A 23,135-nucleotide genomic window follows, 5' to 3' on the forward strand; every position below is an offset into this window, starting at 1 on the left:
GCGGAGAGAGAACCTCGCATCCTAGGAGTCCAAAACCCGGATTTCCCCGCACTTCGCCCTGATGGCATCACCATATACTCATGGAAGGAGGGTAGACAGTTGGTGTGAGACTACACATGTGTATCCACCCTGGCTGACACCTATGTACACTTCGGAGCTGATCAAGCAGGTGGGGCGGCAAACCACAGGGAAACAGCAAAATCACTCAAGTACAGGCGACTGGAAGGTCAATACCTCTTTGTTCCCATAGCGTCTGAGACGCATGGCCCCTGGGGCAAGAGTGCCTTGGGATTTCTCAAGGAATTGGGTTCCAAGCTCATTGACGTCACCAGAGACCCAAGGGCTTCCAGTTTTTTGTTTCAGCGTCTCAGTGTCGCGATCCAGAGGGGAAATGCTTGCTGCGTCCTCGGTTCCTGTCCAGAAGCGGAGGAAGAATATATATATATATATATATATATATATATATATATATATATATATATATATATATATATATATATATATATATATATATATATATATATATATATATATATATATATATATATATGTCGTACCTAGTAGCCAGAACGCTCTTCTCAGCCTACTATGCAGGGCCCGATTTGCCTAATAAGCCAAGTTTTCCTGAATTATTATATTTTCTCAAATTTTTTTCTTATGAAATGATAAAGCATCCCATTTCATTATGTATGAGGTCAATTTTTTTTAATGGAGTTAGAATTAACGTAGATATATGACCGAACCTAACCAACCCTACCTAACCTAACCTAACCTATCTTTATAGGTTAGGTTAGGTTAGGTAGCCGAAAAAGTTAGGTTAGGTTAGGTTAGGTTAGGTAGGTTAGGTAGTCGAAAAACAATTAATTCATGAAAACTTGGCTTATTAGGCAAATCGGGCCTTGCATAGTAGGCTGAGAAGTGCGTTCTGGCTACTAGGTACGACATATATATATATATATATATATATATATATATATATAAATATATATATGTCGTACCTAATAGCCAGAACGTACTTCTCGGCCTACTATGCAAGGCCCGATTTGCCTAATAAGCCAAGTTTTGATGAATTAATTGTTTTTCGACTACCTAACCTACCTAACCTAACCTAACCTAACCTAACTTTTTCGGCTACCTAACCTAACCTATAAAGATAGGTTAGGTTAGGTTAGGTAGGGTTGGTTAGGTTTGGTCATATATCTACGTTAATTTTAACTCCAATAAAAAAAAATTGACCTCATACATAATGAAATGGGTAGCTTTATCATTTCATAAGAAAAAAAATACAGAAAATATATTAATTCAGGAAAACTTGGCTTATTAGGCAAATCAGGCCTTGCATAGTAGGCCGAGAAGTACGTTCTGGCTACTAGGTACGACATATATATATATATAAATATATATATATATATATATATATATATATATATATATAAATATATATATATATATATATATATATATATATATATATATATATATATATATATATATATATATATATATATATATATATATATATATATATGTCGTACCTAATAGCCAGAACGCACTTCTCAGAATACTATTCAAGGCCCGATTTGCCTAATAAGCCAAGTTTTCATGAATTAATGTTTTTTCGTCTACCTAACCTACCTAACCTAACCTAACCTAGCTTTTTTTGGCTACCTAACCTAACCTTACCTATAAATATAGGTTAGGATAGGTTAGGTAGGGTTGGTTAGGTTCGGTCATATATCTACGTTAATTTTAACTCCAATAAAAAAAAATTGACCTCATACATAGAGAAAAGGGTTGCTTTATCATTTCATAAGAAAAAAATTATAGTAAATATATTAATTCAGGAAAACTAGGCTTATTAGGCAAATCGGGCCTTGAATAGTAGGCTGAGAAGTGAGTTCTGGCTACTAGGTACGACATATATATATATAACTGAAAACTCACACCCCAGAATATAGTTGCATATAGTTGTATATGAATATAGTTGTATATAGTTGCATATTGTCCTGGGGACCATTCAGGCTTGTTCGCATATATATATATATATATATATATATATATATATATATATATATATATATATATATATATATATATATATATATATGTCGTACCTAGTAGCCAGAACTCACTTCTCAGCCTACTATTCAAGGCCCGATTTGCCTAATAAGCCAAGTTTTCCTGAATTAATATATTTACTATAATTTTTTTCTTATGAAATGATAAAGCAACCCTTTTCTCTATGTATGAGGTCAATTTTTTTTTATTAGAGTTAAAATTAACGTAGATATATGACCGAACCTAACCAACCCTACCTAACCTAACCTAACCTATATTTATAGGTAAGTTTAGGTTAGGTAGCCAAAAAAAGCTAGGTTAGGTTAGGTTAGGTAGGTTAGGTAGACGAAAAAACATTAATTCATGAAAACTTGGCTTATTAGGCAAATCGGGCCTTGAATAGTAGGCTGAGAAGTGCGTTCTGGCTATTAGGTACGACATATATATATATATATATATATATATATATATATATATATATATATATATATATATATATAAATATATATATGTATATATAAATATATATATATATATATATATATATATATATATATATATATATATATATATATATATATATATATATATATAAATATAAATATATATATATATATATATATATATATATATATATATATATATATATATATATATATATATATATATATATATATATGTCGTACCTAGTTGCCAGAACGCACTTCTCCGCCTACTATGCAAGGCCCGATTTGCCTAATAAGCCAAGTTTTCCTGAATTAATATTATTTCTCTAATTTATTTCTTATGAAATGATAAAGCTACCCATTTCATCACGTATGAGGTCAATATTTTTTTATTGGAGTTAAAATTAACGTAGATATATGATCGAACCTAACCAACCCTACCTAACCTCACCTAACCTATCTTTATAGGTTAGGTTAGGGTAGGTAGCCGAAAAAGTTATGTTAGGTTAGGTTAGGTAGGTTAGGTAGTCTAAAACACTTTAATTCATGAAAACTGGGCTTATTAGGCAAATCGGGCCTTGCATAGTAGGCATAAAAGTGCGTTCTGGCTACTAGGTACGACATTATATATATATATATATATATATATATATATATATATATATATATATATATATATATATATATATATATATATATATATATATATATATATTATATATATATATATATATATATATATATATATATATATATATATATATATTATATATATATATATATATATATATATATATATATATATTATTAAATATGACCGAAAAAGTAAGATTAATAATTCTAACACGAATTTTCTCAATCTTTCGTACATTACGCTTCACTGTTGGAGGTAAATCAAAAATCACTTCTCCAAAATTCATTTTTATTTCTAGTCTGACGCGACACGGGCGCGTTTCGTAAAACTTATTACATTTTCAAAGACTTCACAAATACACAACTGATTAGAACTTGCGTTTCTCTGATTTTATATCTACATTTGAGTGAGGTGGGAAGGGTGATGTGGCATTAACACAAGACAGAACAATAGGGGATATTAATAGGGTATTAAAAGTATCAACACAAGACAGAACAGAAACAATGGGTATTGAATAGAAGTGTTTGTAGAAAGCCTATAGGTCCATATTTCTTGATGCTTCTATATTGGAGCGGAGTCTTGAGGTGGGTAGAATATAGTTGTGCAATAATTGGCTGTTGATTGCTGGTGTTGACTTCTTGATGTGTAGTGCCTCGCAAACGTCAAGCCGCCTGCTATCGCTGTATCTATCGATGATTTCTGTGTTGTTTACTAGGATTTCTCTGGCGATGGTTTGGTTATGGGAAGAGATTATATGTTCCTTAATGGAGCCCTGTTGCTTATGCATCGTTAAACGCCTAGAAAGAGATGTTGTTGTCTTGCCTATATACTGGTTTTTTTGGGGAAGGCCAAAAAAAAACAGTATATAGGCATAGACCGAGTGAGATGGCCCGGAAAGTAGAGTTGGAAATTCTGTTGGACGACATATTCGACCTCGAGACACAAAAGAAGGGCACTACCAAAGATACCTTACAAGCAGAACTTATTGCAGAAGGAGGAAAGAATCGAGGCAATTACAGAAGCACCATACTGTCCCCCGAGCTTAAAGCGGCAGCTAAAAGCCTTCGTGAGAACAAGGAGATAGTTGTCAGGAGAGGTGACAAGTCGCCAATATATGTCATTCTTAAAAAAGACGAATATCTGGCGAAAATGAACATCATACTCTCTGACCAAACTAAGTTCCAAAGGGTAACGAAGGACACTACAGCCGAATTAAAAGCAAAGGTCAACAAACTGATCGAAACTGTGAACGCCAAGAAATCCGGACTCCACCTGCCAAAGATCATTGGGGAATATAAACCTGGATATGCGTATGGAAATGTCATTTCACACAAGCCTGGAAACCCACTTCGGCCAATCATTAGCCAGATACCCACACCCACGTACAGACTGGCGAAGCGACTCAACGGCCTGCTGACTCCTTATGTTCCTTGCGCCTTCAGCCTGAAGTCTCCAAAGGAATTTGTTGACTTACTGCGGGGCACATGGGCCACAGGGATAAGAGCCTCGTTGGACGTAGAATCGCTGTTTACCAATGTACCTGTGGACGAGACAATCGGAATGATAGCCGACAGAGTGTATCGTGATCCAGCCTGTACTCCTCTTGACATACCAGAAAATATTCTGAGGAGACTACTCCAAGCTTGTACTAAAGAGGCACCCTTCTTGAGCCCGGATGGGCACATGTATAAGCAAGTAGATGGGGTCGCCATGGGTTCTCCCCTAGGTGTCCTGTTTGCAAACTTCTACATGGTTACCATCGAGCAAAAAGTCTTAGTCGACATGAACTTGAAACCGGCCATATACTGCAGGTATGTTGACGATATTTTTACACAGGTACCTGATGTCAGACATCTCCAGGAGCTGAAGGAGGCATTTGAGCAGAGTTCCGTGCTGCGTTTCACTTACGAGATGGAAAAGGATGGGAAGCTGCCCTTTCTAGATGTAACAGTCATGGAAAAGGGCGGAGGTTTCCACACTGCAGTCTACACTAAGGAAACAAATATAGGAATGTGCCTAAATGCCAACAGCGACTGCCCAGACAGGTACAAGAGGAGTGTTGTTAACGCATATGTCGACCGTGCTCTCAGCCACAGCTCAGAATGGGAGCAAGTCGACGAAGAACTCTGTAGGGTAAGGCAGGTCCTAGTCAATAACGGCTTCTCCAATGGTTTCGTCGAAGACATCATAAGAAGGAAAGTGAAAAGCCATGCAACCTCTGAAGAGACAACTAACACAACACCTATACCCCCTATTAGACTATTTTACAGGAACTTCTTTTCCACAGCTCATAAAATGGAGGAAAGGGTCCTGAAAGATATTGTTAATATAAACGTTATCCCTACAGACAAAAATCAGAGGATACAACTGACGATTTACTATAAAACCAGAAAAACGGCCAGCCTACTCATGAGAAACTCTCCAGACACAAAACAGAACGCTTTAAAAGAGACTAACGTCGTCTATGCCTTCAAATGCCCTCTTGGGGACTGTAAGCTCCAAAAAACCCAGTATATAGGCAAGACAACAACATCTCTTTCTAGGCGTTTAACGATGCATAAGCAACAGGGCTCCATTAAGGAACATATAATCTCTTCCCACAACCAAACCATCGCCAGAGAAATCCTATTAAACAACACAGAAATCATCGATAGATACAGCGATAGCAGGCGGCTTGACGTTTGCGAGGCACTACACATCAAGAAGTCAACACCAGCAATCAACAGCCAATTATTGCACAACTATATTCTACCCACCTCAAGACTCCGCTCCAATATAGAAGCATCAAGAAATATGGACCAATAGGCTTTCTACAAACACTTCTATTCAATATCCATTGTTTCGTGTTCTGTCTTGTGTTGATGAAATTAATACCCTATTAATATCACCTCTTGTTCTGTCTTGTGTTGATGAAATTAATACCCTAATAATGCCACATCTTGTTCTGTCTTGTGTTAATGCCACATCACCCCTTCCACCTCACTCAAATGTAGATATAAAATCGGAGATGCGTAAGTTCTATTCAGTTGTGTATTTGTGAACTAAAGTCTTTGAAAATGTAATAAGTTTTACGAAACGAGCTCGTGTCGCGTCAGACTAGAAATAAAAATGAATTTTGGAGAATTGATTTTTGATTTACCTCCAACAGTGAAAAAAATGTACGAAAGATTGAGAAAATTCGTGTTAGAATTATTAATCTTACTTTTTCGGTCATATTTAATAATATATGTCTACAGGAAAGACTGCTACCAAAATATACTAATATATATATATATATTGTGACGGTAACGCGTTGGTGTTCGGCTGTTCAAAGCTAGGGGTATGGCCTCGTCACATAGAATAAAAAAAAAATAAAAAATCTGGAACTTCGTCTGTGGTAAGGTAAGGAGAAGACACACAAAACACAAGTAAATTTTAACAATGGAATTTTAATTACGTTAAATAAACAAAACATGAATAAAATGGACATACAAATTCGTATAATAAAATCAATCAATCAAAATAATAAGAATAAGTAAATGACAAAATGAAAAGTTACGTTAAGACAAGTGAGCAATAACCAGCTGTGCAATATATAATAAAATGAGAGGTGCGGGAATATTGGCTTTAAGCTATCACCTCTCTTAGTACACGTAAGCCAAGCGCTTAGTCTACCAGGAAGAAGTGTTAACCGTATGAAAGCACTGAATATTCTGAGGACTGAGGTCGTGGCGGCCCCAGACATCAAGTAGTATGGGGGGGTGGAGTGCAGTTGCAGCCAGACCGGCGGCCAATCAGCGAGTAGCGGCAACAAGACAGGTAGTTTGGCGGTTTGAGGCTGAGCAGGTGTCCCTGGCTGCATACGTTTTGCGCTCTGGCAAACCTTGGAGATGTTGTTGTCGTTGTTGGACATTTCTTCCATAGTAGTTTTATATAGATGTAACGACGTATTTTTGGAGGGAAGAGCAGGCTCAATCTCATGAAGGAGATTATCGTCACAATATATATATATATATATATATATATATATATATATATATATATATATATATATATATATATATATATATATATATATATATATATATATATATATATATATATATATATGTCGTACCTAGTAGCCAGAACGCACTTCTCAGCCTACAATGCAAGGCCCGATTTTCCTAATAAGCCAAGTTTTCCTGAATTAATATATTTTCTCTAATTTTTCTCTTATGAAATGATAAAGCTACCCATTTCATTATGTATGAGGTCAATTTTTTTTTATTGGAGTTAAAATTAACGTAGATATATGACCGAACCTAACCAACCCTACCTAACCTAACCTAACCTATCTTTATAGGTTAGGTTAGGTTAGGTAGCCGAAAAGTTAGGTAAGGTTAGGTTAGGTAGGTTAGGTAGTCGAAAAACAATTAATTCATGAAAACTTGCCTTATTAGGCAAAAAGGGCCTTGCATAGTAGGCCGAGAGGTGCGTTCTGGCTACTAGGTACAACATACATATATATATATATATATATATATATATATATATATATATATATATATATATATATATATATATATATATATATATATGTATATATGCGAACAAGCCTGAATGGGGTGTGAGTTTTCATTCATATGTATATATATATATATATATATATATATATATATATATATATATATATATATATATATATATGTCGTACCTAGTAGCCAGAACTCACTTCTCAGCCTACTATTCAAGGCCCGATTTGCCTAATAAGCCAAGTTTTCCTGAATTTATATATTTACTACATTTTTTTTCTTATGAAATGATAAAGCAACCCTTTTCTCTATGTATGAGGTCAATTTTTTTTTATTGGAGTTAAAATTAACGTAGATATATGACCGAACCTAACCAACCCTACCTAACCTAACCTAACCTATATTTATCGGTAAGGTTAGGTTAGGTAGCCAAAAAAAGCTAGGTTAGGTTAGGTTAGGTAGGTTAGGTAGACGAAAAAATATTAATTCATGAAAACTTGGCTTATTAGGCAAATCGGGCCTTGAATAGTAGGCTGAGAAGTGCGTTCTGGCTATTAGGTACGACATATATATATATATATATATATATATATATATGTGTGTGTGTGTGTGTATATTACGAAAATAAACACGTGATTAAGAATGTGACAATGTCAGACCACGGAGGAAAATGAAATAGGAATTTCCTTAAGTACTTTCGTATATTAAATACATCTTCAGAAGGAATCATTCCTTCTGAAGATGTATTTAATATACGAAAGTTCTTAAGGAAATTCCTGTTTCATTTTCCTCCGTGGTCTGACATTGTCATATATATATATATATATATATATATATATATATATATATATATACTAGCACTTCCCGGCCACTAGTTGCTGTGGCTCAGCAATGCATGTGTGTTGCTGAGATACAGCAACCTTCCCTGTCCACCATTCCCCCCCTCAAACGTCTCCTTGGCCTCTCAAACATTTCATCTCCACCATTCCCTCATCCACCCCACCATTCCCCACTGCATCATCTTCTCTTTATTCCCATCATGCTCCACTTCCCTGTCTTTTTGTCCTCCCCACCATTCTCCATTCCCCTATCCCCTCGTCCCCACCATCTCAAATTCCCCGGTCCCCTCGTCCTTCCACACCATTACCCCCTCCCGTGTCCCCTTGTCATCCCCACCATTCTCCACTCCCTCGTCCGATGCTTTCCCAAATGGTCTGATGTTCCCCACAAAAAATTGGAACATCAAGTGATCTGATGTTCCCATCACTGATATATAAGAAAAACTTAAAAATTTAATGAAAATATGAAAAAAATAAAAAAATAAACTATACTCACGAAATGAATGGTATGGTAAACAACACAGCTCAATTCCAATGCAATTCACACAAAATAATTACGTAAAATGAAAATAAATAAAAATCTATGAAAATTCCATTAATCTTTGCAATCAAAATCATTGAAATGGAATTGTAACGTATGTAATGAAGAATATGTGTTGCTCTTACATGCAACAGATGGCGCTGTTTTTCAAGAAAAGCATAGTTTTACCTGTCACAGGTGTTGCATCTATACTTATACTTACGAAATGAACTGTATGGTAAATAACACACCTCAATTCCAACACAATGTCACACAAAATAATTAAATAAAAAAAAAAAATAGAAATCTATGAAAATAAAATTTATCAATGCAATCGGAAGCATTGAAATGGAATTCGTGACATATTTAGTATAGCGTGAATGTTGCTATTATGTGCAACAGATGGCACTGTTTTTACCTGTCACAGTGGGATGGCATCTATATAGTAGGAATATTAAAAGACACGCCTATTCGAATGCAACGTTGTGTCAAAATTTCAAAGCAATCGGTGAAGAACTGTCGGAGATTACATCGTGTATTAGCCTTACGTCCAACAGATGGCGCTGTAAAAAAAAAAAAAAAAATCTTGTCACAGGTGAGGCATGTATATAGCAGATATATATAAAGAAGCGCCTATTCGAATGCAACGTTGTGTCAAAAATTCAAAGCAATCGGTAAAGAGTTTTCGAATATATCCCACAAATGAAGAACACATACAAAAGCACAGTTTTTCAGAAAAAAACAAGTTTTTTTTTTATCGTCACAGACGTGACATCTATATAGTATGTATATAAAAACCTGCTCGGATGTGAATGGAACGTTGTGTGAAAATTTCAAAGCAATCGGCGAAGAACTTTCGGAGATTAGCGATTTTGAACAAACGAGCATTTCCAGTTTTTATTTATATAGACTATTTGTACCCGCCACGCGTTGCTGTGGCTCAGTCTGGTTAAATGGAAAAGAGAGAAAAGAGAAAGTGCACGTTTCTAAAATGTTTAATTTCACATTGCTTGTGGGAATATAATACTTTTTGTTGTTCCATTGTCTGTGGAGATATAGAGATTGTCTGGTTTGCCGACTCTAGAACACACAACACATAATTGTCCTTTTGAGAAGCAATCTGTGTCTAGATATAAACCGCCCTGAGCTTTGTTGATGGTGATTGCAACCGCCATTTGAATTGGAAATTACAATCAGTTAAATTGAAATAGCATATTTGTTGTAATCATAGGAATGGGAAGAATAAGGAGATCTTCCCCTTTGAAAAGACCTGTTAAGATTGCTGCTTTTACGATGTTGCTGGTTATTTTTTTATTGCAAGCCGAGTGCCGTTGCAAAGCTTTGTCTGGTTAATATCTCGCAACATGATAATTGGTACGCCGATTTTCAATTGCAGTACATACGGTGGTATCCATGGCAGATCGAGTGAATTCAAAAACTCTCTTGGATCATTAACCGCTTCACCTGCTTCCACAATAATGTCGACGGTCTTGTGTGTGACTGCCTCGCTTTGAATGTTAGAATGAATAATATCGTTAAGTTCGTAGACGTCTTTGTTCTCGGCCGCAAGAATAGCTCGTTCATTCAGCCTATCGTGATTCTTATAATTGGTTTGAATATTGGGAAATACTTTTACAACCAATTCTTCTTTTGACGTCACTAAATTGCAGAAGTAATGGGCAATAAAATTAGTCCTGAGGTCAGATCAACCGGCACATTTCCGTTCCCAGATTCTAGAAGTTGATGTGAGAATATCTCAGATGATGAATCGTTTTGCAGCTGGACACGCACATTTGTAGTTAATTTTAACGTCTGTACGTTATTCCACAAAGTACAGCATTTCAGGCAAGCATTTATTTCGTCCGCTGGTGTCGATCGAGGAATTACAGGGAATGTTTGCCTGAAATCTCTTGCAAGCAATATTAATGCGTTCCCAAATGGTCTGAAGTTTCCACGCAAATCTTGCAATGATCGATCAAGAGCCTCGAGCGATATTTCGTGGTGCATTGTGCATTCATCTCAAACAATAAGTTTGCATTTCTGCAATACTTTTCTCATGTCAGATGCTTTGGAAATGTTGCACGTGGGAGTTTCAATGAATTGCATGTCCAATGTTAATTTCAAAGCCGGATGAGCAGTTCTACCACCTGGAAGCAATATCGCAGCTATTTCAGACGACGAAAGTGCAAAGACTGCCATTTTGGAATCGAATTGCTGCCAGAATCAATCTAATTAGGAAAGTTTTACTAGTTCCTCCTGGCGCATCTAAGAAGATTTCTCCAATCCTATTATTGACAGTTTTAATTATTTTGTAGTAAATGCTTTTTTGCTCAAGCGTTAGCTTAGGAATATTTGATTGCACATACGACAACAGTTCACCAGTTTTGTAATTTTGTTTACGACGCAATTCTATATCGAACGAAGGAGCAGCAGCAGATCGATTCGGTGATGGTATTCTCAACTGAATGAGAACTTTGATCACAATTTCTAAGCACAAATCTTCAATCATTATCAACGTTTCTTAGTAGATTTCTGCTGTGAAATCCATGTTCATATTTGAATTTTCCTTGCGTATTCGACGGACAATATCTGAAGCCATGTGCAATTTACATTTCTCCCATAACTGTGTTGGAGATGGAGAGCTGGCGGTCAATACGATTTCAAACAATGCACGAATCTGATTTGGATGTGACGTGTTTCACGCGGCATTAATGCATACATTCCAGTGTCTGTCGTTCTCCAATAAATTCAGAGCAGGACATATACTACGAAAAGTGGTATGTGTAATGGCGTTTGAAAAATCTCATTTGCTGGAAAGACACTGAACGGGCACTTTTACCAACATCATGCGAAGAAAGAAGCATTCATCTTGATTGGGATGCACGGTGTCCAGTCTGCCTATTTTAGTTTGTTTGAATATGCCAGGTTGTCCGTCAATTCGCTTTCCTCGTTTGCGTTGTTCAAATGATTTTCCACTCGCATTCTATATGTGATACGCAGCCACTTGTGAATACAGCAGTGTTTTCGTAATCTCATCATTCTGACATCGTGAAGTAAGCAGTTAAAATTGTACCCGGTGGATTTATGGCAATATGTTGCACCTTTGCATCTACAGAATACACGCTTTGTCCATTTTCTTGTTTTCAAAACAAAATAAAAAGTACTAACGAAATATTTCAATTCAAACGCAGATCAATCGACACAGCTCAATTGTACTGTAAATTGCACTGAAAAATAAGAACAGTTAAAAAAACGAAATGAAAAAAATAAAAACATAAAAATAAGCTGGACCTACGAAATGAACAGTATGGTAAATAAAACAGCTCAATTTCAACGCAATGTTACACAATATAGATAAATAAAAATGAAAAATTCGAAATGTATGAAAATTCAATTTATCAATGCAATTGGAAACATTGAAATGGAATCATTACATAATTAGCATAGCGAGTCTTGCTCTTACGTGCAACAGATTGCGCGGTTTTTCAAAAGAAGTATGTTTTTATCTGTCACAGGTATTGCATCTATATAGTATGTATTTATAAAGACGCGCATATTCGAGTAGAAAGTTGTGTCAAAATTTCAAAGAAATCGGTGAAAAACATTTAAGGATTACAGCGCGTGTTGCTCTTATGTCCAACAGATGGCGCTGTTTTTTTTCAAAAATAGCATGTTTTTTTTTATGTCACAAGTGAGGTATGTATATAGTAGGTATATAATACCACGCGCCTATTCGAATGCAACGTTGTGTAAAAATTTTAAAGCAATCGGTAAAGAGGTATTTCGTGTGAAGGAAAAGATTTCCTTCACACGAAAAACAAATGAAAAACACAGTATACAAAAAAAAAATTCTTTTCCGTTACAGACGTGACAACTATATAATATGTATATAAAAACCCGCTCAATTGCGAAGGGAACGTTGTGTAAAAATTTCAAAGGAATCGGTGAAGAACTTTCGGAGTCTAGCGATTTTGAACAACGAACATTTCCATATTTATTTATATAGATAAGGGGTACCACCTCTGGTGCAATTGTTGGGACCCATAGACTCGGAGCAGGGAGTACAAAGCATTCAGAGAAAACTTGCTGCTCAACTCTGAATATATATGAGTATTCACTTATACAACCTCCTTGCTTAAGTTGTACACTTTAATATTCAAGGTTACACATTTATATATCTGATTGGTTATAAAAAGTGAACATTAAGAGAAAATAAAGGAAAGATTGTTTCCTAGAATTGTAGATTTCTTTGAACTCCTCCGACGACTGGCAGAAACCGAGAATGCAGTGGGCATTTCCCCTCTAGGTCGCCACATTGAGGCGCTGGAAGAGGAAACTTGCCACTCTAGGGTTTGTTGTAGTTTCAATCAGCCTGGAACCAAGAACCTTAAGAAACCTTTTTTTGCTCTTTCCCCATGGACCAAGGGTCTCAGATTCTATTGGAATGAAGTTGTACTGGTGATCTATTTCCCTGAACTTGGTTGATTTTTTTCCTTCTCTGTGTGTTGCTGCAGCTCCTGCTTGGCCGGCAGAGAGGTTAAAGTATGTGGCTGCCAGGATGGTTACGCAAGTATAGACCCGTGAGAACTATCTGCCATTCTTCTAAGGGCACAGCGTGATTCCATTTGGTTGGGCAGCAAAGCTAACATAATTATGGTTCAGTAGATTGTGAGGCTCTCTTTCTGCAAGACACTGGACAGAGGCAAGGCTTAGATTAAGATTAGATTAGATGTTAGATTAAGGATTTGCCTGAAACGCTATGCGTGCTAGTGGCTTTACAAGAATGTAAAACGTCAAATCTCTGTACTCTCATAAACCCAATGTACCCTCTTGTATATAAATAAGTAAAATAAAATAAAATAAATAAAAACAGAATGATTTCTAGGCCGTATAGTCTCCATAGTCCACCCTGGCTGTCCATCCAGACAGCAACGGTGCCTTGAGAACAGTGAAAGTGAAGTGCAGAGGCACCACAAGTCTATAAGGGCCAAAGAGTAGACAGGCTCCAAATCAGTACAACAGTAAGGAGTGCTCACGCACAACTGGTCACCATCTGGCCAATGCTTAAGGCCTTGGTAACGGAATTGGTCGAAAACTTGCTGTCGAAACCCGGTAGTTAAGCAAACAAAAGAGACTTGAAAAAAAATTGAGCAAAAGTTCAAGAAATTCGAAAAAAAACAATACCCTCATCTTCGAGAACGCAGGGCAAGGAACACTCCTAAAAATAGCTAGAGTCGAGTACTTCTGAAGGCGAAATTGACAAATCAGTTTCAGGTACACCAAGATCATCAACTTCAATTTCAACTTCCATGGCGAGTTCATCTGTCTCCATGGATGCCACTGCAATATCAACGAATTCCAACAACCAAGAGAACTAGAGATCCGGCAATGGAATGCGCAAGGGCTGTGCACAAAATTGCAACACTTGCATTACATGTCATCAACCAAAGGCATAGACATTCTAATACTAAAGGAGAGCTTGCTTCGAGACGGATTAGAACCTAAAATCTCAGACTATCGAGGCTTCTTCCTTCCAAGGGTCAAAAGGCAATCCAGGGGAGGTGTTGTCTATGTGAAATGTGACCTGATCTCAAAGCCCACAACCAGACCACCAGATTGTGGGCCAGGGACAGAGGTGATGGGAGTACCCATTGAGCCTAGAAGCGAGTGTCTCAGGGAAGGAAGTTGCTAGAAGCGAGTGTCTCAGGGAAGGAAGTTGCTAGAAGCGAGTGCCTCGGAAGGAAGTTGCTAGAAGCGAGTGCCTCAGGGAAGGAAGTTGCTAGAAGCGAGTGCCTCAGGCAAGGAAGTTGCTAGAAGCGAGTGCCTCAGGGAAGGAAGTTGCTAGAAGCTAGTGCCTCAGGGAAGGAAGTTGCTAGAAGCTAGTGCCTCAGGGAAGGAAGTTGCTAGAAGCGAGTGTCTCAGGGAAGGAAGTTGCTAGTAGCTTGAAGTGTTTAATGTTTACAGGTCTCCACGTGCTGAAATTGATCTTCCTGTGTTTTCGGGACACGCGACCACCTCAAACACAATGATTTCTAGTGATTTCAATGCCCACCATCTTTTGGAATTTGGCTCAAGCACGACAAATGAGGCAGGCTACTCGCATAGTATATCTAATAGACTAGCTACCAAAGATCAAATCCTAAACATGAATGAACTCACTCACATCCAGTGAGGTAGATTAGACCTTACCTTCATTTCAGCCTTCCTCAGAGATGCATCAACTTGATCAGATGAGCCCACACTCACAAGCGACCACTGTGGGGTCCAAATTGATCTAAAGTTGGATCTACCCACACCACTTCCAACAGAAGCCTGTAATTTTGCTATACCAAATGGGACCGCTTTCAAAACCTCATCTCAAAGTGTCATCCCAGCAAACAATTTTAGGTTGCCACAACATATCTGGAAAGTATTTGAAAGTATTAGAAACGTTTGTTTTATCGTATCAGATACGATATTGTGTGTGGACTTAAATAGGTTTCCAAAACTTATAACCAAGACATATAACACTAATTTGAGATGTTGTGGCAACTTTACACTCCTAACATGAGTCATTCATAATCCATTCATATACCAATATGAATCTCTTATGAAAGGTTTGAGCCAATAATCTGAACCCTTTTCACATCTTTGTGTGTAAAGTTAAATTTCTTGAAATTAAATTATATTTTATATTATATTATTATTTTCAATTTTAATATTAAAACCAATTGAAGGGTAAAAAAAATCTAATAATTTATATTTCTTTTATTATTTACTAACAATTAAAATTATTTAGTAACGGAGAGAGGGGAGGCTGTACGGCGGAGAGTGGCGGCTGTGGCGGACAGTGGCGGCGGTGGCGGATAGTGGCGGCGGGCGGACAGTGGCGGCGGCGGGCGGACAGTGGCGGCGGGCGGACAGTGGCGGATAGTGGCGGCGGGCGGACAGTGGCGGCGGTGGCGGATAGTGGCGGCGGGCGGACAGTGGCGGCGGGCGGACAGTGGCGGCGGCGGGCGGACAGTGGCGGCGGGCGGACAGTGGCGGCGGCGGGCGGACAGTGGCGGCGGGCGGACAGTGGCGGCGGGCGGACAGTGGCGGCGGTGGCGGATAGTGGCGGCTGTGGCGGATAGTGGCGGCGGGCGGACCGTGGCGGCTTTGGCGGCGGTGGTGGACAGTGGCGGCGGCGGTGGTGGACAGTGGCGGCGGGCGGACAGTGGCGGCGGCGGGCGGACAGTGGCGGCGGCGGGCGGACAGTGGCGGCGGCGGGCGGACAGTGGCGGCGGCGGGCGGACAGTGGCGGCGGCGGGCGGACAGTGGTGGCGGCGGGCGGACAGTGGTGGCGGCGGGCGGACAGTGGTGGCGGCGGGCGGACAGTGGTGGCGGCGGGCGGACAGTGGTGGCGGCGGGCGGACAGTGGTGGCGGTGGCAGACAGTTGTGGCGGTGGCAGACAGTGGTGGCGGTGGCGGACAGTGGTGGCGGTGGCGGATAGTGGCAGCGGGCGGACAGTGGCGGCGGGCGGAAAGTGGCGGCGGTGGCGGACAGTGGCGTCGGGCGGACAGTGGCGTCGGGCGGACAGTGGCGGCGGTGGCGGATAGTGGCGGCGGGCGGACAGTGGCGGCGGGCGGACAGTGGCGGCGGTGGCGGATAGTGGCGGCGGGCGGACAGGGCGGCGGCGGGCGGACAGTGGCGGATAGTGGCGGCGGGCGGACAGTGGCGGCGGGCGGACAGTGGCGGCTGTGGCGGATAGTGGCGGCGGGCGGACCGTGGCGGCTTTGGCGGCGGTGGTGGACAGTGGCGGCGGCGGGCGGACAGTGGCGGCGGCGGGCGGACAGTGGCGACGGCGGGCGGACAGTGGCGGCGGCGGGCGGACAGTGGCGGTGGCGGGCGGACAGTGGCGGCGGCGGGCGGACAGTGGCGGCGGCGGGCGGACAGTGGAGGCGGCGGGCGGACAGTGGTGGCGGCGGGCGGACAGTGGAGGCGGCGGGCGGACAGTGGTGGCGGCGGGCGGACAGTGGTGGCGGCGGGCGGACAGTGGTGGCGGCGGGCGGACAGTGGTGGCGGCGGGCGGACAGTGGTGGCGGTGGCAGACAGTGGTGGCGGTGGCGGACAGTGGCGGACAGTGGCGGCGGTGGCGCACAGTGACGGCGGTGGCGGACAGTGGCGGCGGTGGCGGACAGTGGCGGCGGTGGCGGACACTGGCGGCTGTGTCTGGCGGTGGTGGCGGGCGGTGGCGGGTGGCGGCGTCTGTGATGAGTAGTGGCGGCTGGCGGTGGTGGGTGGTGGTGGCGGCGGTGGTGGTGGGTGGTGGTGGCGGCGGCGGCTGGTGGTGGTGGGTGGTGGCGGCGGTGGTGGTGGGTGGTGGTGGCGGCTGCGGCTGGTGGGTGGCGGCGGCGGGTGGTGGGTGGTGGCGGCTGTGGTGGGTGGTGGCGGGCGGTGGCGGGCGGCGGCGGCTGTGGTGGGTGGTGACGATCGGCGGTGGGGGGGGCTGGTGGCGGCTGGCGGTGGCGACTGTGGCAACGGGCGGTGACGGCTGATAGCGGGCGGTGGTGGCGGCTGGTGGCAGGTGGTGGTGGCGGCGGCGGTGATGGGTGGTGGCGGCGGCGGTGGTGGTGGGTGGTGGTGGCGGCGGCGGTGATGGGTGGTGGCGGCGGTGGTGGTGGGTGGTGGTGGCGGCGGCGGCTGGTGGTGGTGGGTGGTGGGTGGTGGTGGTGGGTGGTGGTGGTGGGTGGTGGCGGCGGGTGGCGGTGGCTGATGGCGGGTGGCGGCTGGTGGTGGGTGGTGGCGGCGGGTGGTGAGTGGCGGTGGCTGGTGGCGGGTGGCGGCTGGTGGCGGGTGGTGGCGGGTGGCGGCTGGTGGTGGGTGGCGGCGGGTGGCGGCTGGTGGTGGGTGGTGGCGGGTGGCGGCTGGTGGTGGGTGGCGGCTGGTGGTGGGTGGTGGCGGGTGGCGGCTGGTGGTGGGTGGCGGGTGGCGGCGGGTGGCGGCGGGTGGCGGCTGGTGGTGGGTGGTGGCGGGTGGCGGCTGGTGGTGAATGGCGGTGGTGGGTGGCGGTGGCGGGTGGCGGCTGGTGGTGGGTGGTGGCGGGTGGCGGCTGGTGGTGGGTGGTGGCGGCGGGTGGCGGTGGTGGGTGGCGGTGGCTGGTGGTGGGTGGCGGCTGGTGGTGGGTGGTGGCGGCGGGTGGTGAGTGGCGGTGGTGGGTGGCGGTGGCTGGTGGCGGCTGAAGTGGTAGACTTCAACGCTCGTAGTGAATTACTACTTGATTCATCAAAAACCAAAGCCAAGGGAAGACATACTGAACACCTTTTGGATGAAGTGTCTGAATTCAGTCAGCTTAACTCGTATATTAAAAGGTGGCACGGGCATGAATAGCCCGCAAGTGGTAGATTTTTTTGAAGTGAATGTGATCTTTGATCGTGAAGGGATATACCGGATGCTGTGCTCGCATTTAAATCGCAGTCTTTACTATGTGACTGCTATCGCGGGGGAGGATACTGCTTGACATTATTTATGAGGGTGTCCAGCTGCGGGACACTTTACATTACCAGAAGAATGGCAGTGTTGATGGCTTCATGGTGGTTACTGCAAGGTGCAGGGACTCTTAAAGGTTTTCTAAGGTCCTTGGTTGCTTCACATTCCAGGAGATAGTGAAGTAGTGGCTTTTATGTGATTGTTTGGCAGAAGATGCATTCCCATTCTCTGGGTACACTAATTTTTCGGTTGCATTTGTAACCTAGACATAGCCTATATAACCGAAATGCTATTTCCCTGTGGATTCCTTTCGGGATATTTAACCTGTCTAACTTGGTGGCGTGGAGATACAATATTGCAAAGGGCGAACCTTCTGCAACTCTCGGTTGTAGATGGGCTTTGTTGAGGTGTGTGAGCTTTTTGTTGAAGGTGTTTTTTGTGTACTCTAAGCTGGGTTGGATTCTTTTGTCTATCACTGGATAACTAATTGTCAATTTACTAGTTTCATCGACTTTCTCATTTAATGTGATTCCTACAGTGATTCCAACAGATGGGGTCCAGTTTAAGATGATGTTCAATCCCTTGCCTTTTGCTTCTGCTATTAGATATAAAATGGTGGTAATTATTTCCATGTTGTCTTTCCACTACTTTTTCCTAATATTTGAAGTGCAGCTTTTGAGTCGGTTTGTACGTTTGTATTTTTAGTGTTTTGTGCAATCACAAATACGAATGCCTGTTGTATGGCAAACAGCTCAGTTTGGTTGATGATACTGGTCCTCCCAGTTTCCAATATGCCTGTTCACTGTCCGTGTAAAGAACAGCACCAGCCCTCCCATATTATGTGTCAACCGATTCGTCTGTGAAGACGTGGGTGGCTCCATCTACTGCAATGCTGCTCATTTGCTTTTCTATGATGCGCCTTAGGATTTTTGGATCATAGGATTTTTGGATCATAGGCAGCCATTTTCATCGAAAGACCTTCTATTACTGTTTTGAAGGTAGGCTCCTTCCACGGTGGGGAACAAGTTTAGTTTCGGAGTGATCTATCACCTTCTCTATCCAGAATCATGCTTTTCAATTGTAGTCTGAATATGACTTCTCCCGCCCTAGCAGTCAAAGAGTTACCATTATTTTGGCAAAGTCCAACTACCAAGGGCTATCGTACTGGGACTGGATCAGGTGAAACTGTTATCTTTCTGATAATCGTAGCTGTTCTTTGAGGTATTCTTTCTTTAAAAGAGACAACCCCGTTTTCAGTTTTAGAGTTTCAAGCCTGGTCCACATAGGGGCTCCTAGGGGCAGCTCTCATAGCATTGTTTTATGCTACTTCAAGCTTTTTCCACTGTTGTTGTGATAGGCTTTTGAGTGCAGGTGCTGCATAGTCGATCACTGATCTAACTGCCTGTAAACAACATTTGTGAAGAACTTGCAAATTGGTTCCTCCAGAGAGGGAGACTAGCTTCCTGAGGATTGTCGTCTGGGCAATATCATGTTATCATACCTCAATATCATACCTCTCAATCGCTCCCTGCGATTGCGGTCTATAAGGTGACGATCGTAGTTGGGCTATTTCCCAGCTTGCAATAGCCTGCCTAAACCATTTCGACTGGGAAATACTCCCGCAGTCGGACTGGATTTCCTTGGGTACACCTACCCAAGCAAAGAACCGCTGAAGGTGTCCCAGGACGCATCTCGATGTCACCTTCCGCACTGGGATCGCCTCTGGAAATCTCGTCGAAGCACACATGAAGGTCAATAAGTAATTATTTCCCCGTCTTGTCCTGGATAGTGGTCCCACAACGTCGATTATTAGGCATTCAAATGTCTGGCCAAACGCAGGAACTGGAACCAAAGGCGCTTTCGGGATGGCAGGGACGTTCTTTCCCGCCCTCTGGCACGGGAAACACGTCTTGCAGATTATTCTTACATCCGCGTCCATGCCCGACCAATAAAAATGTTCCCGAAGCCGCCTTAAGGTCTTGGTTACTCCCAAGTGACCCGCAGGACCAACTGAGTGTGCAAGTTTTAGCACCGCGCCTCTGTACTGCGCTGGCACCACCACCTGACACCTCACTCTCAGCATATCATCACCCGCTTTTTCCCTAACCGGTCTCCACTGTCTCATTAGCATTCTCTTTTCCATGAAGAAGTGAGTCAGTGACTCGGGTCCGGCGAGACCTCCCTTCGCCTACCGTACCAACTCTGGAAACTTCCTTTTGCAGCTCACCTAGACGGGCGCTGTCAATACCTAGAGGACTGGTGAGAATAACTTGGATACTCCTATCCAACCCTTCCTCGCCTGTCGCTTGTCCTCTGGCCGCCTCCTCTTGGAACAAATGATCGAGCCTCAGGTCACCCTGCATGTTCTCCTCGGTGTGACTGGATCCGCTCACATCATCTTCCCTGATGCCCCGTCCCGACGTCACCGCGCATACCAGAAATGCCACTCTCGCAATTTCCGTTGCGCCACTGCAGGCGTCCGTCGTGCTGCTCTGTTGATAGGACTCTATACACTCCACACCATTAAGCAAATTCGGGAGAACACATCCCCCACAGAAGTCATTCCCTAGAATCACCTGAGCTTCCATCCTGGGAAGTGAAGCACAGACCCTACCATGAGAGTCTGACAACCATTGTCTGAATTAAGTCACCTTATGAAGGGGCATCCTCACTTGTCCCCCCAACGTTTTTATTAGGGCTTCCTCTGTACTGGAACTTCTGTAGTCATCGGGGAAGAGTGATTCACTAACGAGGGTGAAGTCGGATCCCGTGTCCCTCAGCATCCTCGCTGGAATAGGATCAGCTCCTCTTATCTTCACCGTCCTCTCACACACAGAGGGGTGAACCCTCTTCTCCTTCATCACCGGCATATCACCTTAGGTATTGCTGTCTCCTTCGCTTCCTACTCTCGCGAAAGCTACGTTTCCACCGTGCCTGGAGCGACCGCACTCCCGTGCAAAATGTCCTCGTCCCCCACAGATGAAACACCGACCGCCTCTCCTGGGCGACCCTCTACCAGTCATCCTGGTAGCACCAACGGAAGAGGTTCCCTGGGTCCCCCTTGGACTCCCCATCGCCGGTTCCCGGGCAGCAGCACTTGCTCCTGAGCTAGGTCCACTGCTCACAGCTTGGGGCTTCCTCCCCACGTCCCTGGAGCTCTTGAACTGGGTTACTTCATTGGGCACACTACTCTTGGGAGAGTCCTCGCCCGTCCTCGCTCCTCCTGAACTCCCAAAGTTCCCTCCCGACCTGGGGTAAGGCGAGTGTCTGGGCGGCCCCTCCCTCCTGAGATGTAGTGCCTACTCCAGCATGTCGGCTCGGTCTGCTGCAGCTTTAAGGTCCTTAATACCTGCTTCTCTCACCTTTACGCACAACTCAGGGTGGAGCACTGACATAAACTTCTCCACCACTATCAGTCGTTTGATCTCATCCGCCGACTCCGCTTCCTCCGCCTTCAACCATCGTAGGAATTTCCGTTCCATATCCCTGGCGGTCTCGGCGTAAGACTTTCCCAACGCTCTCGTACATTCTCTGAACCGCTTCCAATACATCTCCGGAGTCAGCCAGAATGAGTGGAGCACCACACTCTTAATTGCTTCGTAACTAGCACATTCCTCTAGGTCCAGCATGTTGCAGGCTTCCCGAGCCTCACCGGTCAACCTGCCCTGGACCAGAGCAGCCCAATCATCTTCCGGCCACTCCTTCAGAGTCGCTATCCGTTCGCAGTGTTAGAAGAACGCCTCAGCTTCTTGAGGCTCGAACGTAGGTAAGTCACGTTCCCTTAACTTGAGGTCATCCCGCCATGCAGGTAGTGAGGGCAGCCCACGCTCAACGCGACGCAATTCGACTTCTTTCTTTGCCTTTATCTCCTCTAGTCGCAGTTGTCTCTCTCCTTCTTCTCGCCGCAGCTGAGCTTCACGCTCACGCTCCTCTCGCTGCAGCCGAGCTTCACATTCCTCTCGCTGCAGCCGAGCTTCATGCTCGCGCTCCTCTCGCTGCATTTGCGCTTCTCTCTCCTCTCGTCACAGCTGGGCTTCCAGTTGCATCTTCCTTACTTCCAGTAGCAGGCTCCTCTTACTACAGTTCGACCCTCCACTGCTCCCACGTTCACTGTGAGTCCTCCCCACACTGGTAGGCGCTTGGGATGGCTCTAATTGGGACGGTTCACCTTGGGACGGCCCTTCTTGGGACGGGTCTTCCCCTGTTGTCACTTCTCGAGCTGTGAGTTGTGCCATTATGTCTAGCCTACGCTCCGCCACCTTAGTCGTCCTCAATCGGATCACCAAGTGGCCTGCCTCTTGTTGGAGCTGGGCTATGGTACACTCCTCCAAAATTTTCTCATCCCTCGTCTCCATAAATTTCTTTACTTTATCCTCCTCCATCTCTATGATATCGAGCGTACACGACAGCACAGACAATTTAGTAGGTACTAATTTCACCGTTTCATTCCCTTAGCTGGTTGGGTAACAGAATCACTGAATTCACTGGCAACACTGTAATAGTACCTTGGCAACACTGTCTTGATTAACACATCCTGGCAGGGTCGCCAGTTCTTGTCACGGGGAGTGGGCTGGGGCTCTGCTAACAATCGGCTGCTAGGGGCTCAGAAGGCAGAATACTCAGCCTCTCCGACTCCCGGGATTCACCAAAGTCTATTTGGTCCCACAGGAGAGGACCAGCAATGCCCACCACCGCAG

Source organism: Procambarus clarkii, chromosome 28, assembly GCF_040958095.1.
Source record: "Procambarus clarkii isolate CNS0578487 chromosome 28, FALCON_Pclarkii_2.0, whole genome shotgun sequence".
Lineage (NCBI taxonomy): Eukaryota > Metazoa > Arthropoda > Malacostraca > Decapoda > Cambaridae > Procambarus > Procambarus clarkii.